Source organism: Stegostoma tigrinum, chromosome 37 (genome assembly GCF_030684315.1).
Source record: "Stegostoma tigrinum isolate sSteTig4 chromosome 37, sSteTig4.hap1, whole genome shotgun sequence".
Classification (NCBI taxonomy): domain Eukaryota; kingdom Metazoa; phylum Chordata; class Chondrichthyes; order Orectolobiformes; family Stegostomatidae; genus Stegostoma; species Stegostoma tigrinum.
This window is the reverse complement of record NC_081390.1, coordinates 12017710-12036143: the sequence shown is the minus strand read 5'-3', so window position 1 is coordinate 12036143 and position 18434 is coordinate 12017710. Positions and strand designations below refer to the sequence as shown.

The window sequence follows — 18434 nt, the reverse complement described above, 5'->3', positions numbered from 1 at the left end:
ATTTGGCATTTTCATTCCAAACGCTCAAGCATCAGTTTGATTCCATGAAGTCTGTGGCGTTTCCAGAGCTTGGGTTCATGAAATCACAGGCCCATTACTTTCCTGATGTTCGCTCTATTGCTGTAAATTGTTGGAAAATCAAGACGTGCAGCAGCTCGGCTCCCTAAGCAGTGCTCCATGTAATTGGCGAGCCTCACTGGGAGCAGCTGGCTTTGTGACGAATTCCATTCGAGGGTGAGCCATGCAAAGATCCTGGTGCAGAAACGGGAAACGCAGCCAGAGTCAGAAGGCGTTTGATTTTTGGCAGGGAGTTGCATCAGAAAGTAATAAAACTTTAAATTCCAGCCCTGTCATTGCGATGTTCATGAATTGAAAATTCAATCAAAATAGTTATTAAAATAAATTATTTCTTTCATCAGGCACCTGCTGGTTATTAATTGATTCCAATGTGTTTTGGGTAAGAATTGATACTCCTGTTGATTAATTGCTCTTTGTTCTTCTTGTGTTCAAGCAGGTTCTGGCCCAAGCAGCCAGCTTTCACATAGCACACGTTAACACTTTTGAAATGTCACCTTCTCCAGTGGTGCCCTGGGCTATTTCAGCTAGATTTAATGCTATAGCCAACAAAGCAAGCAGGTTTCAGTCCTGTCCTACGCTTGTGCTGAGTTAGTTGGTGTCAGTTAAAGAAACATCTCACCCTGAATAACAAAAAGAAGAAAATCAGCCTAAGTTTCAGTTTCTGACAGGAATGCATGCATGAATGGATCTCTGCTGAAGTTGCGTTCATGACTGTATGAGATATCCTCTTCTGCCCCAGATTTCAAGGTCTGATTTGCATAATTCAAGAGATTGGGACAAATGGACTGCTTTTTAATCTGGAACAGCAGCAATTCAGTGGGCCGAAAGGCCTCCCGCTATGCTGAATGCCTCTCAGGTAAAATTGCCTGCTGATACTCAGCATGAAGAATGCCCCCTTGGGTGAAGTGCTAGAAATGTATTCCAACATCTTTAGAGATTATGGGAGAACAAACTGGTAAAGAAAATCTCTATTTAGAGCAATTTAGAGTGACAAGAAATTCTGGCATTGCTCTGCATCTCCATCGATATATCAGCCAGCACAGATACACCAGTTCAAATACCATAAGCTTGACAACAAAGACACAAGACACTTTTTTATATCATTGGATAAGCAACGGATCTATTATGACACATTCTGTTTCATACCCAATCATCAGGAAGATCCCCCCCACATGCAGCATCCATTGAAATTGTAAGTTTCTTTCTAAAGAACACATTTGCAACTTTGCTACATGTTGTGCGTGGTAGAAATCTTCCCTGCTGATCTCACAATAGGAGCATAAAGGAAATGTTCTTCCCCATTCAGAACTTCTATGCTTTGTGGTTCTTTTATACTATGATTCTGTAGTAAGTCCACACACCTATCACCCCCATCATCACCGACCTACACTGTCTTGCTGAACCTCAATACACTCTGCACAAAATCGTTCTCCTAGTTTGAATACTTTCAGAGTGTTGAAAGAGGTAACTTTGGAGATAATGGGATGCATTGCAGATCATCCTCCAAAATGCTATAGGCTCTGGAATGGCCCCTGCAGTTTGGAAGCAAATATCAAATCACTATTTAAGTAGGGAGGGAAAGAGAAACCTGGGAACAACAGACCTATTAAATTTACATCAGCACAAGGAAAATTGCTGGAATCTATTGTAAAGTATGCGATACATGGACACTGGATAATAATGATCCGTCAGCACAGATCTGCAAATGGAAAATTGTGTTTGATTAACCTTTTGGGAGTTTTTAAATGATACAACTAACAGAACTGATAAACATGATGCAGAGGTGCCAGTGTTCGACTAGAGTGGACAAAGTCAAAAGTTATAGTCCAACAGGTTTATCTGAAATCACAAGCTTTCACAGCGCTGCTCCTTCGTCAGGTGACTTCAGAATTCGTAAAGAGGAGACAATGAGCACAGTACACTTTGATATTCAGAGAGTGAATGATGAAGTCGCCCACAGGAGATCAGTTAGCAAAATTAAAGCACATGGATTAGGAAGTAATGTACTGGTATGGAAAGAGGACTAGCTAACAGGCAAGAAACAGAGTGTAGAAATGAATGGATCATTCTCACATTGGCAAGCTATGGCTACTGGGGTACTGCTAGGATCAGTACTTGGGCCCCAGCTGTTCACAACATATATCAGTGATTTGGATGTGAGAGCCAAATGTAATATTTCCAAATTTCAGAGGACACAGAGCTTGGTGGAATCGTGCATTATGAGGAAGATAGAAAGTGGCTTCAAGAGGATTTTGACACATTACTATCAGGGCAAGAACATGGAAGATGGAATATAATGTGTAAAAATGTAGGTATCCACTTGCTATGAAGAAGGGATATACACAGTATTTCCTAAATGTTAAGAGGTTAGAAAGTGTGTATGTTCAAAGGGACCTGAGTGTCCTTGTCATTAAATCACTGAAGGCTAACTATAGGTGAAGCAGGCAGCTTTACCATTTGATACAGGAGTAGGAAAGTCTTGCTTCAATTTTATTAAATCTTGGTTAGACCTCATCTGGAGTTTTGTAGTTTTAATACCTTGACCTTTATTGCCATTGAGGGAGTGCTTCAAAGATTCACGACTCATTTCCAGGAACGCGCTATGAAGGGACATTGGGAAAACTGAACCTGCATGAGGATGGTTTTTTTATTGAGAGGAATGATGAATCTTTGGAACTTTCTATCCAAGAGATCAGTAGAAGCTCCGTTATTGAGTGTTCAAGGAAGTGACTGACATCTTCCTAAACGTGTGGAAACAAAGGAACTGAAGTGAACGGTCAGTCATGATGGTATTGAATGGCAGAGCAGGTACAATAGGCTGAATGGCTTACTCCTGCTCCAGGTTTTCATGTTGCTACTTGTTCCAATCACCCCTGTAACCTCCTCCAGTTCTGTAGTTTCTCCTAATTATCAAAAAAGCCCCTACAAGTGTGGAAATAGGCCATTTAGCCCATCAAGTCCACACTGAACCTCCCACCCAGATCCACCCCATCCGTGTAACCTTGCATTTTCCAATGACTAATCCACCTAACCTACACATCCCTGAGCAATATAGGCAATCTAGCATGGCCAATCCACCTAGCCAACACATCTTTGTTCTGAGGGAGGAACCTGGAGCAAACCTACACTGACATGGGGAGAGTGTGCAAGCACCATACTGATAGTCACCTGAGACTCAAATCAAACCCAGGTCTCTTGCACTGTGAGGCAGCAGTGTTAGCCACTGAGGCACCACCATTGGCTCTTTCCTCTGTCACTTGAAATGGGATAAGCCTTCAGTTCTTAATTCTAGTCTTTAGAACTCCCTCACTAAACCTGATGGCTTCTCCACCTCTATCTGCCTTTAAGAACCTTCTTAAAACACATCTATGCAATAGAGTTTTTGAAATTTTCCTAGTCTAATCATTTCCAGCTCATTTTCATCAAGCCTATTTACAGAAAGCCCTAGGATTATTTTCTCTGTTATATGTGTTATATAATGCAAATTGTAGTCTGACTATTTAAACAGCACTGCCCTCAATTTAGCACATATATCTTAAATTCAAGTTTAACACAGCAACTACTGATTTAGCAAATGTTATTACAGATGTGAAAACTTTGAACTTGCACAGAATCATGTTAGACATTATACATCATAACCTAATTGTATTACCTCCAAATGTTATCTGGGTCAATGACACATTTATGTATCGAGGACAAGTTCACAAAAGCAGCAATATTTGAGCTGAAGTGCTTTTGTGTCATTTCAGACACATGTCATAACTTAGGATATTAACAACCTGACATCTGTTCCTAGCGCCTGTCCAAGAAACCTTATGTTTTGGTTGCGTTATGTGTGAACGTTCCAATTATAAATTCCTATGTCAATACATAAATCTGTTCTGCATTAATTACATCCTCTGACCAGTCATGCCTCAGTAATTCATCTCTTTGTCCTGGGCTGCACAGAATGTGCTATGCTCCAACCAACACTCTTCCTCTGCTTTCTAAGAGCTACCATCTGACTATATGTAATAACAAATTAAAATAGTTTACAAAAATTGGGGATAGAATTGCTGCTGCAGCTCTCGTCCTTTGGATTGGCAGAAACTTTACAGAAATGCTATCCAAAACCATTCACTATTTCTTTGCATTTTCTGCAAGGTGTGTGCTGTTCCTCCATTGAAGAGAAGTGGGAGTTCAGACAATCTCAATGGAAATTCTCCCCCGAGAATAGAATGCAAGGTTATTAGTACGAGAAAGGAATTAGTCCTTCAAGTTTCAGTCCAGTTATTTCCAATTTCTAAGCCTCCTTCAATTACATCAACACTTTCCCATATCCCATGGACAGTGACACTGAAGATCTACTAGCTTGCATTTCAGGACTTGCCCTTTTCCTTCAGTGAGAATCTTCCCATTTCTTCTTCTCTTCCTGTTTCCCCTGTATAGTCCATGACCAAAAGGCTGAGTTGACTATGCGCTCCTGAACTTTCAGCAAAATCACTCTGAAGTTGGCCAGCAACAACCAAAAACTTCAAGTTATATTTCTAGAATAGGCTTAACATAATGAAACATCTCAAAGCGCCTCACAGGAACATTATAAAACAAAGTATGACCCACAGGCACACAAAGAAAATGCATCAGAAAAGTCAGCTGACCTGGATTTTTGCTTCAATTTTCTGTTAGCATCAACCTCCTGCTGACTACATCTTCACTATAACATGGCTGAGATCGGTAACTCAATGTTGTGGACGTTTCTGTGAATAAGCTGGTATTGTTACACTGGGTAAAGCTGAAAGAACTGCGGATGCTGTAAATTAGGAGCAAAACAAAGTTGCTGGAAAAGCTCAGCAGGTCTGGCAGCATGAAAAAAAAGTCAAAAAATCACCTGGTACAGCCTGTTGGAGCCCCAGTGCACTGAATGAAAAGGTAATGTCACCAGAGTCTCACCAGACCTCACAGTTGGTCTCTCAGTACAGAGACACAACTTGTGGTAGTTTAACCTGACGTTACGTCACCTCAGGTCAGGGGACAGGTTGAGATGGAGAGGCCTTTGTGGTAAATGTCAGCTGGTGTGGGAACTGAACACACACTACTGGCATAATAAAAATGTGAGGCTGGATGAACACAGCAGGCCAAGCAGCATCTCAGGAGCACAAAAGCTGACGTTTCGGGCCTAGACCCTTCATCAGAGAGGGGGATGGGGGGAGGGAACTGGAATAAATAGGGAGAGAGGGGGAGGCGGACCGAAGATGGAGAGTAAAGAAGATAGGTGGAGAGAGTATAGGTGGGGAGGTAGGGAGGGGATAGGTCAGTCCAGGGAAGACGGACAGGTCAAGGAGGTGGGATGAGGTTAGTAGGTAGCTGGGGGTGCGGCTTGGGGTGGGAGGAAGGGATGGGTGAGAGGAAGAACCGGTTAGGGAGGCAGAGACAGGTTGGACTGGTTTTGGGATGCAGTGGGTGGGGGGGAAGAGCTGGGCTGGTTGTGTGGTGCAGTGGGGGGAGGGGATGAACAATGATGCCACCCGAAGGTTGCAGGAACAGCAACTCATATTCTGCCTGGGAACCCTGCAGCCCAATGGTATCAATGTGGACTTCACCAGTTTCAAAATCTCCCCTTCCCCTACTGCATCCCTAAACCAGCCCAGTTCATCCCCTCCCCCCACCTGTCTCTGCCTCCCTAACCGGTTCTTCCTCTCACCCATCCCTTCCTCCCACCCCAAGCCGCATCCCCAGCTACCTACTAACCTCATCCCACCTCCTTGACCTGTCCATCTTCCCTGGACTGACCTATCCCCTCCCTACCTCCCCACCTATACTCTCTCCACCTATCTTCTTTACTCTCCATCTTCGGTCCGCCTCCCCCTCTCTCCCTATTTATTCCAGTTCCCTCCCCCCATCCCCCTCTCTGATGAAGGGTCTAGGCCCGAAACGTCAGCTTTTGTGCTCCTGAGATGCTGCTTGGCCTGCTGTGTTCATCCAGCCTCACATTTTATTATCTTGGAATCTCCAGCATCTGCAGTTCCCATTATCTCTCCACACTACTGGCATCCCTCTTAGTTGCAAATTCGCTGTCCAGCCAATGAAGTAAACTGACCCCAGTGTAACATTCCAAAAATGCAAAAGGAATAAAGAGAGTTAACGTTTTGGGTCCAGTGACCCAGTTCTGAGGCAAGGTCGCCAGACCTGAAACTTTAACCCTGTCTTTTCCTTCACAGATGCTGCCAGGCCTGCTGAGTTTTTCCAGCAACTTCTGTTTTTGCAGACGGTGGTGGTAAATAGTCACTTTTTGGACTGGAGGCCTGTGACCTGTGATGTGCCCAATAAGCATCAGTGCTGGGTCCACTATTATTCATCATTTATCCAAATGGGTTGAATGTGAAAATAGGAGACATGGTTAGTAAGTTTGCAGATGACACCAAAATAGGTGGTGTAGTGGACAGCAAAGAAGATATCTCAAGAGTACAACAGGATCTTGATGAGATGGGTCAATGGACTGAGGAGTGGCATATGTAGTTTAATTTAGATAAATGTGAGGTGTTGCATTTTGGTAAGGCAAACCAGGGCAGGACTTATACAATTAATTGCAGAGCCCCGGGGAGTTTTGCTGAGCAAAGAGACCTAGGGGTACAGCTGCATAGTTCCTTGAAAGCGGAGTTGCAGGTAGACAGGGCAGTGAAGAAGGCATTTGGCACATATGCCTTCATTGGTCAGACTGTTGAGTTTAGGAGTTGGGACTTCATGTTACGGCTGTACGTGACATTGCTGAGGCCGCTTTAGAATACTGCGTACAATTCTGGTTGCCCTTCTATAGGAAGAAAGTTGTTAAACTTGAAGGGGTGCAGGACGGATTTACAAAGTTGTTGCTAGGACTGGAGGGTTTCAACTACAGGAGAAAGCTCAACAGGCTGGGGCTATTTTCCCTGGAGCATCAGAAGCAGAGGGGGTAAGCTTATAGAGGTTTATAAAATCACGAGGGGCATGGATAGGGTGAATAGCTAGGGTCTTTTTCCCCAGGGTGGGGGAATTGAAAACTAGAGCGCATAGGTTTGAGGTGAGAGGGGAAGATTTAAAAAGGTCCTGAGGGGTAACTTTTTCATGCAGAGCATGGTGCGTGTATGGAATGAACTGTCAGAGGAAGTGTTACAGGCAGTTACACTTAGAACATTTAAAAAGCATCTGTATGGGTATTTGAATAGGAAGGGTTTGGATGGTCTAAAAGCTGGCCAATGAGACTAGATAAGTTCAGGAAGTCTGCTTGGTGCTGTATGACACTACTTGCAGCGAAGCATATTCTTTTCCATCAGTCTTAGGCTGCAGTCATCACCAACAACATCAGCCTTTGCGCCCATCTCTAATTGCCCTTAAAGCGAGTGACCTGCTTAGCCATTAGCCTACAGTAGTTATTAGCCTAGAGTAATTAACAGTCACATTGCTGTGGGTTTTGAGTCATACTGGGTAAGAACAGCATGCTTACTTCTATGTAAGGACAATAGCAAATTAGTTTTTACAACAATTGTTGCCAGTTGTCACAGTCACCAATGCTAGTAACTAACTTTTAACTCCTAATTTACTGATATTCAATTGAATTGAATGGGATTTGAACCCATGTCTCCAGAAAGTAGCATTGGCCCCTGCATGGAGGAGGTATTACCACTGGTGGCCTACTCTGAAGCTGACAAAGATAAAATATAGAAGCAAATTCTATGTCTCTATCTCTCTTTTTATACATTTCCATCCAATGTCAATGTTAGGCAGTCCCATATTAAGCATCAGAAAGGCACAAAGAAGTCAGCCCAATCTCAGAGGGTCACTTCACAACTTCAATTTAATGCAAAATTTTGAATACTTTTGGATATCAAACTAACTTCACTATGAATTGGACTACAATCACATCAATAAAAATCACTACAACTCTAAGGAAGAAGTCTTTCATTGTATTTTAAAATCTCAATCATATCCACCAGCCAACATGCAACCCCCCCCGCACCATGTTAATTTCAAAGCATGTGATGAAAATGTATTTTTAAAAATGTCTGGATGAAAATATATCTTTCATACAGTTTTGATTTTCAATCTGGTCAATCGCCTGAAGATAGTCATCACAGAATGATAGAATCAATGTGTAAAAATCATCTCACATTGCCAATCAATTTATATGCTTTGCATGAGAAAGCAATGATTTTTTTATCCCCACATAAAATCACTGCAGTGAAGCACAGTTGCTACAAGGACTGCAGTAAGATTCCATTGATTTGCAATGATGAAAGGTACTAGTACTGAATAACATTAGTCAGTCAGGTTAGCGTCAGTGATCAAAACCTTTAAAGTAAGAAAGAAAATATACTGTATTGATGTCCTTGTGCTGGGCTTCAAAACAGTTGTCTTATTTGTTCAATGCATAAGTGACATGGGATTTGGGCTATGAGGGAAACCTTGAGAAGAAACAATAGGATAGAAATCTTGAATGCAAAGCATTTACCATGCAATGCCTGAAGTCAATCACAGCACAACCATGACAAATCCCCACACCATGAGATTCTTAAAATTCCATTGCTTTATACGTTCTTCTAATTAGTTTCTGTTTGATCTGACAATAGCAGTTTATGGCTATGAAGCTATAGCCTCAAGCAACAAAGGGGTGAATATTGTCTCACCAATTTATGCAGGCAAGAGACACTAATGAGAAACAAGTTCCCCAAGTATGCTGGAGAGAATAGCTGACCTTCTCCACAGGGTATTCTATGATACCCACTCCCATTGTTATACCGCATCTAGTTAATTTTCAGTCACCACACTGTTAACTCGCCACAGAGTTCTCATTGCATGCTTTTAAACTCATTATCATAAATTTTCTGTCTGCAGTTAGAATCTTGCCATAGGTGTCTCACTCGAATCCTTTGAAGACTGCAGTAGCTTTTCTCTATATTTAAGAGTTTAGCAGTAATGAAATAGGATGAGAGTTTTTCATTTCCTACTGTTCCATTCGAGCATGTTGGAATTCGTTGTTGGTTTCTTATATTGTAGACAACTTACAGCTCAACCTGTGCTCATTGACCTATATTGGCTGTTGATGAAGCAAGTCCTTAATTTTACAAGCCTCAAACTGTGTTTAAATTTTTTTGTGAACTCACTGCTTCTCACAATTGCAATCTCCTCCAACCCAACAGCCTCTTCCAATTCTAGACCATAACCTTGCTTTACCTCTCACTTCGCCTTAGTAAGTCATCCCTGAAACCTACTTCCTTAAAAAAACCTTTGGTCACAAGCCATTGTATCTATTTAATGTGACTCTGTGTCAAATTTTGCCTGGTAACACTCCAGTGAAACATAGAACGTAGAACATTACAGCACAGTACAGGCCCTTCGGCCTTTGATGAAATCTCAGGACACTTTAACGTATTAAGATTTCTATGAAAATGTAAGTTGCTGTTACATTCTGCCTCCCGATGTATTGTGGAATTATAGCATGAAACGTTCTGTTTTCTGTTAGGTTCTGACATGTTACAATGCTATCATCCTATATTTTCTCTATAATATTAGATTGTCGATTGTCGCCTTCCATTGTATTTCTATAATGTTATATTCAACTCATTTTGCCTGTAACAGGCCATGTGTACTATGCATGTAAGTCCCACTGCAAGAGTAGGATATGCTGCAATGTGTTGTTCCATCGTTGCTGATCATATTCCCTGGCCAATTGATGTAACTTACAATTCAACTAGGTCAAGGCAGTCAGCATTAAGAAGCTTAATTCCTTTGTTATTTTTAAAAATTTTCTTTCTTTTTTAATTGTACTACCATGGAAGGACTGGTATTCTGAACCTTTTACTTCTTTACCTTCTAATTTATTCTTGTGATTTTACACATTTGAAGTTCTGTAAAGCTGAACGTTTTATTTCTTTATTTTTCTTTTCTTCCCCTTAGACTTTATCCTCAAGAATCTTTACCTAGGTACCCAGGTTGGCACTGTAAGTGGCATCTTGTAAACTCTGCACTGTACTCATGTGAGTACATGTGACAATAAAGCTAATTCATTCATTGTGTTGGCTCCATTGAAATCACTGAAGCACTAAGTGTGACTGTTTGGTGCCCCATTAACTGAACTGCCTTCACAATCTGATCTCTTTCTGAATGTAAGTGGGTCACCATTCTACTTTTTAAAATATATAACTTACAATCATAGAGTCATAGAGCGTGGAAACAGGCCCTTGGGACCAACTCATCCACGCCAACCAAGTTTCCCAAGCTAAACTAGTCCCACTTGCTTGCATTTGGCCCATATCCCTCTAAACCTTTCCTCTTCATGTACCAATCTAAATATCTTTGAAATGTTGTAACCGTACCTGGATCTACCACTTTCTCTGGAAGTTCATTCCTTGAAGCTGTGTGTGAAAAAGTTGCCCCTCAAGTCCCTTTTAAATCTTTCCCCTTCCATACTAAAATTATGTCCTCTAGTTATGAACTCCCCTGCCCTAGGGAAAAGACCTTTATTATTTTCCTTATCTATGCTCCTCAAGATTTTATAAACCTCTATAAGGTCACCCCTCAACATCCAACGCTCCAGGAAAAGAAGTCCCAGCCTGTCTAGCCTCTCCTTATAGCCCTAACCCTCCAGTCCTGGAACATCTTGGTAAATCTTTTCTGAACCCTCTCCAAGTTAATAATACCATTAATACAGTAGGGCGACCAAAACTGTACAGTACTCCACAAGTGGTCTCATCTGACTCAACATTGAGTTCAACAATTTCAGACCATGAAACTCACCCCCATTTGATGCTTTAAATTATTTTTACCCCCTAACTGCCTGTTTGTATATTCTTTCAATGTTTTGTCTTCAGGCCTGGCTCATCTTTGTTCTGCTTTTAACACCTATTCTTGACCAATGCACTCCAACTCCTTTTGTCTTTTGTTCAAACAGCTTTGACCTTTAACCTCCCACTGCCCTGACCATTCCTTTGTCCCACCTGCCCCTCCCCCTTTATACCTTCTGTCTGAGGGAGGTAGGGGGGTGCCATGTGGGTGAGAGAGGTAGGGTTAGTGGAGAGTTCAAGGGTGTGTGGGTTAGGTGGATTGGCCATGCTGAATTGCACATAGTGTCCAGTGATGTGCAGGCTGGGTGGGTTAGCCATGGGAAATGCAGGGTTACAGGGATACAGTGGGGGTGTAGGTCTGGTTCGAATGCTCCTCGGAGGATCGTTGTGGACTCATGAGCCAAATGGCCTGATTCCACACTATAGGGATTCCACCATTCAGGTGACAGTCAAAAATAAAGCACGGGCATGGTTTTCTCCAGATTTTCAAATGCAAGATGTACATTGGAGAGCAAGTAGCTTTGAAATATAATCCTACGTGAAGCTCCTTTGTTGCTTGGTGCCCTGTGTGATAATGACTCATGCAACAATGGCAGCAGCTCAAACATTTGCTTTCATTTTGAGCGTTCAGTGTGGGAGAACATTCCAAGGTACTTCACTGGATTGTGAGAGGAACATTTGACATCACAACCAGAAAGGAGGTTTTACATCCAAGGAGTAAAATCGTGGTTAAACATGTAAGTACAGGAGGATTGTAAAGGACTGGGAGATGGACAGGTTTGGAAATTTACAGAGGGACTACGGTTATGGGGATAAGGCAGGAACAGGATACTGATTGTGGATGATCAGCCATGATCATAATGAATGGTGGAGCTGGCTCGAAGGGCCAAATGGCCTACTCTAGCACCTATTGTCTATTGACTATCAGATTCTAGATAGTTTAAAACGTGGCCCCTGTTGTGATCTAAAGAGACTGAGGATGTGCACGAGACTGGATTTGGAGGAATGCAATTATAGGAAGGCTTTGAGGCTGCAGGTGGCAACAGGGGTAGGCAGAAGCCTGAACAGATGGAACAGAAGGGTGAGAATTTTCTAACCAAGACTTTGGTGAACCAGAGCCTGTTGTAGGTCAAAGCAGTGGGGGCAATGAATGAGCAGAATGCAAAATACAGAAAGCAGTTTTAGATGAGTTCAAGTGCAGGCATAGCGAAATGCTTAAGACCAGCCCAGAAAGCACTGGGAATGTCACATCTGGGGGTATGACAAGCCTGGATGAGATTTTCAGCTGGAGTGAACAAGGCAAGGAAAGAGATGGGGGATATACAGTCAAAGAGTTATACAGCACAGAAACAGATCCTTCGGTCCAACTTGTCCATGCTGACCAGATATCCTAAATTATTCTAGTCCCATTTGCCAGTATTTGGCCCATATCCTCTATATCTTTATTCATGTACCTATCTAATGGGGTAGTGGGAACTGCAGATGCTGGAGAATCCTAGATAACAAAGTGTGGAGCTGGATGAACACAGCAGGCCAAGCAGCATCTTAGCAGCACAAAAGCTGTCGTTTCAGGCCTCCCCAAAAGATCAGGTTTTGTGCTCCTATGATGCTGCTTGGCCTGCTGTGTTCATCCAGCTCCACACTTTGTTATCTCATGTACCCATCCAGATGCCTCTTAAATGTTGTAATTGTACCAGCCTCCACCATCTTCTCTGGCAGCTCATTCCATACACGCAACACCCTCTGCATTAAAATGTTGCCCCTTAGGTCCCTTTTAAATCCTTCCCCTCACACCCTCAACCTATATCCTCTAGTTTTGGACTCCCCTACCCTGGTTAACAGAGGTGGAAGCCAAGCAGTTTTTGTGATGGAAAGATCTTAACTAAAAATTCTGTTTCCCATTTCTCCTGATCTCATCTCATCAAGAATATCATTGACTTTGCTAACCCTGGGCGAACAGGCGATTCACAGTCGATCACTATTTAGTGACCCCTGCTGGAAAGTGAGGACATGAAATGAGGTCAATACTGTTCAATCTCACTGTGGTGTCTGGCTGACTGAGCTGCCAACATACACGTATCTATGTTTAATTAGAAAATATAGACCTGTATAAATAGAAGCAATTAAGGCTCGCATATACCATCTACAGTACGGAGCGGGAGGAACGCTGCAAAAATAAAACTATCGACTTTAATCAAAAATTGCGCTCTTGTACAGACATTCTTGGCAAGAAAATTGCACTACGAATCCTTCACAAGTTGAATTTCTTTAAATACTGCAGAACTGATCTGCGATTTTCTAAATGGGGAATATTTTATTATTCAAAACAAGGAGATACACTCGATCACAGTCGGGTGCAAATCGATGTGCATGCCTCCCTAAAAAGCCCAAGTCAACACTTCACCCCAATTCCGAACCCAAATACTCACATGAAGTGCAGTAAGGTAATGCACGAAAAAAAAGTATTGCAAATAAGTCGAATGTGCAAAATTTCAGCGGGCAGCATAGTTTTGACTGTGACTGCGTGAATGGGCATATATTTGAAAATTCAGGGCTACGTTAAAGGGCACACAGGAACAAGCCCAACACCAAAGTGGTCATCTCCAGCAGGTAGTGGTATGCTGCTGGTGTCTGTCTCCTGCTGGAGCGCACTTTGCAACATGTAGCCACCCTGGGAACCATCAAGTTGTCTGCAAGCAGAGAGCCCGCACTCCTTAAAGATCACTCGGGTAATTCGCCAGACACACAGACTCTCAGGTAAACACACGAGCCCCCCTCGTTGTGCTCGGGAAAGGAACTTAATAGTGCTCTGCCTCATCCAGCTTCCTCTACAGAGATGACATCACAACAATGCAAATACGTTCACGTGAAAATTCTTAAAAAATAAAATAAAGAAGATCGATTTGTTTTCGATAAGTAACATAAAGCTGGATTGCTTAATTATCGCTCAGGCAAAAACACCCTGCTTTGTGCTGGAGTTCAATTCATGGGTGAAATTTATCCCATATTTTACAGCGTTGCTACCCACAGTTTTCCTAGTACAAGGAATTACCAATAAACACACATAATTTCGTACTGAATTCGAGATTAAAAGCCCTGCATCGTGATAGTAAGTGGGGAAATAAAACAGGAATCGCTGAAAAGCTCAGCATGCCTGGCAGCATCTATGGAGAGAAAGCAGAGTTAACGTTCGGGTTAAGTGAGCGGGGGAGCGGGGTTGGTAAATCCTTTTCACTGGAACAATGCAGAGAAGCTTTTCTTTGGGAGTGCTGGATGTTTTGTTTAGTAGTTCTCACACGTGAACCTTAATCTTGTTTCGAGCAAAAGCGGGGGGTCCCCGAGTGCTGCATTCCCAGGTGCAGAGCCAATGTAACTAGGGCGCATCAAAGAAGGGAGTCAAGATATGATGACCTCACCGTCCCCAAACACCAGTGCAATCTGCAGCCCCAGGCAAGCTGCGCCTGCTACTGAGTCCTGGATTCCAGCTTCTATTGTCTCCTGGAACATGGGCGGGGTGGGCTCTGAAACGCCCTTTTGCCAGATTTCCTGCTCCAACTGAATGTTGCCTGGCCGGGATATAACCCAGGATCGCCCTGTGTCCGGTTTTGTTGCAATTTTACAGCATTTGCATTTCACCGAGCAGTGATGGACGCCAGAAACGGAAAAAAAAATTCTCGTGTATCAGTTCTGTTACTGCAAACGAACGAATATCCACCGGCAGTTCGGAGTGTTCATTTGCAATTTGCATTTTTAAAAAATAAGAAATCGCCAAATAACACACATTCATTGAAATATTGCTTAACCAACCCGCCCTTCCCCCCCCCACACACACACCACTTGTCTCCGGAATTGTAAATTATACATCATTTATCTCAAACTGACAATGGTGCGAGCGAGAACAGTTCATTTATTTTTACAATATAAAGAATGACTGATTGTGGGTACTTACCAGGAACCGAGTGTGTGTGTGTGCTTTGATGAGGAAGGACTGGCGGTGACTTGCTGAGCTCTGGAAGGAGAGTCAATGAGAGGAACAGACTGTGAGAGTGTGAAATAGAACGAGAGACGGAGAGCTGGTTGCCTAGGAGATGTTGTCAGCGTTATTTGCTCCCCAGACTTAGTGTGTTGAAGCTACCTGTGAGCTCGACACTACTGACGTTTACAGAGGAAAGGTCATCATTCAGATCTGACCTGCTTACTCCATCAGGGAGGGCAGAGAGGCTTCGGGAAGCTCCAAATAACATCCTAATTAAATACCTACTTCACCCCACTTAGTATTCAGGCAACGTAAAGGTGAGAGCTTTCTATAACAATGATAATATAGTTCTACGTCTTTCTATTACAAGACGCAGTTAGACAACATAGATGGCATTGGTTTTGTAAGCACGGACAGCAGTGAGTCTTGTGGTGCACAGTAATGTCTCTGCCTCTGGACTAGAGGTTCTGCGTTTCAGCCCTCTTGTGTGGATTTGTTGGCAATGGAAGGCCCATTCTAAACAGGTTGCTTATCAGCCCCAAACTTGTTGGTCTTCCAGAGCAAGGAGTTGACCTCGACTGAGTGTAGCAGACTGGCACACTTCAAGGTCCAGGGCTAAGTGCTGAGGGACACACTAAAGCTTGGGGCAGATGCTGCCAAGATACAGTGGGGAAAGACCGTTGTCCAATGTCCTCCTCCTGAAGGTAGCCGGGGGAACTGTTCAGTTATCAGATGCTTCCAGTGCCTCAAATGCATGTAAATCTAATTTTGTATGTGTAAGGGATGTTTTTGGTTTGTTTGGACAGATTCAAACTCCAATGTTTGTTTGTTTCCTCAATATGGTACTGTACTGACTGAACTGCATTTGTGACAATGTATATATACAAAGAGATAACGGGATGTTGAACTGGATGAACGCAGCAGGCCAAGCAGTATCAGAGGAGCAGGAAAGCTGACGTTTCGGGCCTAGATCCTTCTTCAGAAAAGAAGGGCCTAGGCCTGAAACATCAGCTTTCCTGCTCCTCTGATGCTTCTTGGCCTGCTGCGTTCATCCAGCTCGACACCTTGTTATATCAGATTCTCCAGCATCTGCAATTCCTATCTCAATATATACAAAGATATTTTTTATGAAAATACAAAAAAAAGGTTGCTTATCAGCCTCCAAATCCTGCCTGTTGGCAAGTGCTTAGATTGGGACAGTGTCCCGCTCAGCTATTCTGCAGGAGGCAATGGCACATCATTTCAGGATTTTACCCATCAGCAAGGACCAATGCAAAGGAAGTCTACGGCCAGAAATGAACATGGGAGAAAAGACATAGTGAGCATGGATCCTGAAGAGATTAACAAACCAACATTATTGACTAAGTTATTTTTTAATGCTGGTGGAATGTTGCTGGGCGTTAACATCAAACTCGTAATAATTGCCTATAGATAATCACAGCACCAGTAGTAATAATCTCCAATTTATCAAGGTTCAATAATGGGAGCACCATTGACTTCACAAGTGTCTTCAATAGTTCACTGTGTCCACACACCTAGAATGTGGGTGCAGCTGGCTTCTTCAGAAGAAGGATCCTGACCCAAAATGTCAACTTTCCTGCTCCTCTGATGCTGCCTGGCCTTCTTGAACTGCTGTAGCCTTTGGGACATAGGGACATGCAAAGTTCTATTAGGAAGAGAGTTCCAGGAATTTGAGCCTACAACAGGGAAAATCAGCAATTTGGTTCAATTTGTGGATTAGAGGGGAACTTGTAGGTGGTGTTCTCACATATCCACTGTCTCTGCCCTTCTAGGTGTAGAGCGTTGGTGAGGTGCTGCAATGCATCTAGTAAATGGTACATACTGCTGCTACTCAGCATCAATGGGAAAGTAAGTGAATGCTTGTGGATGTTGTGCTTTGTTTTATATTGGTATCCAGCATCTTGAGTGTTGTTGGAGCCACACTCACACTCCTGACCTGTGCCTTGTAGACAGCATACAGTCCTTAAGGGGTCAGGCGGTGAGTTACTCTCTGCAGGATTCCTAGCCCCTGAGCTGTTCATGTAATCACAGCATTTATATGACTGATCCAGTTCAGTCTTTAGTCAACAGAAGCCCCCAGGATGTTGATAGTGGAAGATTCAGTGATGGTAATGTCATTCAATATCGAAGAGCAATATCTGGATTCTCTGCCACTCTCAACCCAAATCTGTGAGAAAAATAGAGTCACAGCATGGAAACAGACTCGCTGATCCAACTGGTCCATATCAACCAAGGTTTCCAAACTAAACTAGCCCCTGTGTTTGCCCCGTATCCCTCTCAACCTTTTATGTACACTGTACTCTAAATGTACACTGTACTCTAAATATGTCCTCATCAACATATTGTACAACTGCAACATAACATCTCAACTCCTATACTCAATAGTCTGAGCAATGAAGGCAAGCATACCAAATGCCTGCCTGACCACCCTGTCTACCTGTGACATGATCTTGCTGCATTTGGACATGGACTGCTTCAGTATCTGAGAAGTCAGAAATGGTGCTGAACATTGAGCAATCATCAGCAAACATTCTTAATTGGGACCTTACAATGGCAGAAATGTCATTGATAAAGCAACTGAAAATAGTTTGGCTTAGGACATACTTTGAAGGACTCTTATAGAGATGTCCTGGAGCTGTGAGACAGCAAGAAGTGCAGATGCTGGAGTCAGAGACAACACAGTGTGAAGCTGGAGGAAGACAGCAGGACAGGCAGGATCAGGGGAGCAGGAAAGTTGGCATTTCGGGTTGGGGCACTTCTTCTGAATTCTGACCAATTCTGCCACTGTCAACCCGAGTATAGAGTCAAACAACATGGAAGCAGATCCTTTGATCCAACTCATTCATACCAAACAAGATTCCCTAACTAAAACTCCAGCTCCACACTGTAGTCCTGGAGCTGTGATGGCTGACCTCCAATAATCAGAGATTCTTTGTGCTGAGGTTGACTTCAACCAGCAGAGAGATTTCCCCTTGATTTTCACCGATGCTGGTTTCGCTAGGGTTCCTTGATAACATACTTGGTCAAAAGTGGCCTTGATGTTAAGGGCAGTCACTATAACTTCCACTGTTGCGTTCAGCTCCTTTGTCAGTATTTGAACCAAGTAAGGAAGTGACTTAGTAGGACCCAAACTGAGCATCAGTGAGCATGTTACTGCTAAGGAAGTGATGCTTGGGAGCCCTTCCTTCACTTTTTTGATGATCAAGCGTATTCTAATGATTCAGATCATTGGATGAGTTAGATTTGACCTGGTCTTTGAATCCAGGACATTGATGGACAATTTTCCACATCGCTGAATAGATGTCAGTGTTGTAGCTGTACTGGAACAGCTTGGCTAGGGCCACAACAAGTTCTGGAGCACAAGTCTTCAGCAACATTGCTAGAATCTTGTCAGGGCTTATAGCCGTTGCAGTATCCAGTGTCTTCAGCCATTTCTTGATATCACTGAGAGTGATCAAATTAGCTGGACAGGTATCTGGGATGCTGGGTCTCTGGAGAAGGCCGAGATGTAAATGCTTCAGGAAATTAACATGAAATTATTTGGAATGTCGAATTAAATATCACTT

The 18434-nt window shown here is 42.9% G+C and overlaps 1 protein-coding gene across 1 annotated transcript in view; it reads right to left on the bottom strand.

The window, feature by feature from the left end:
- Positions 1-15017, bottom strand: part of caly (calcyon neuron-specific vesicular protein) — a 45083-nt gene extending 30066 nt beyond the window's left edge. The window contains exon 1 of the mRNA XM_048563702.2: positions 14821-15017. The gene's annotated coding sequence lies outside the window, so the exon portion shown is untranslated. The remainder of the gene's footprint in view (positions 1-14820) is intronic.
- Between the last annotated feature and the right edge of the window lie 3417 nt (positions 15018-18434).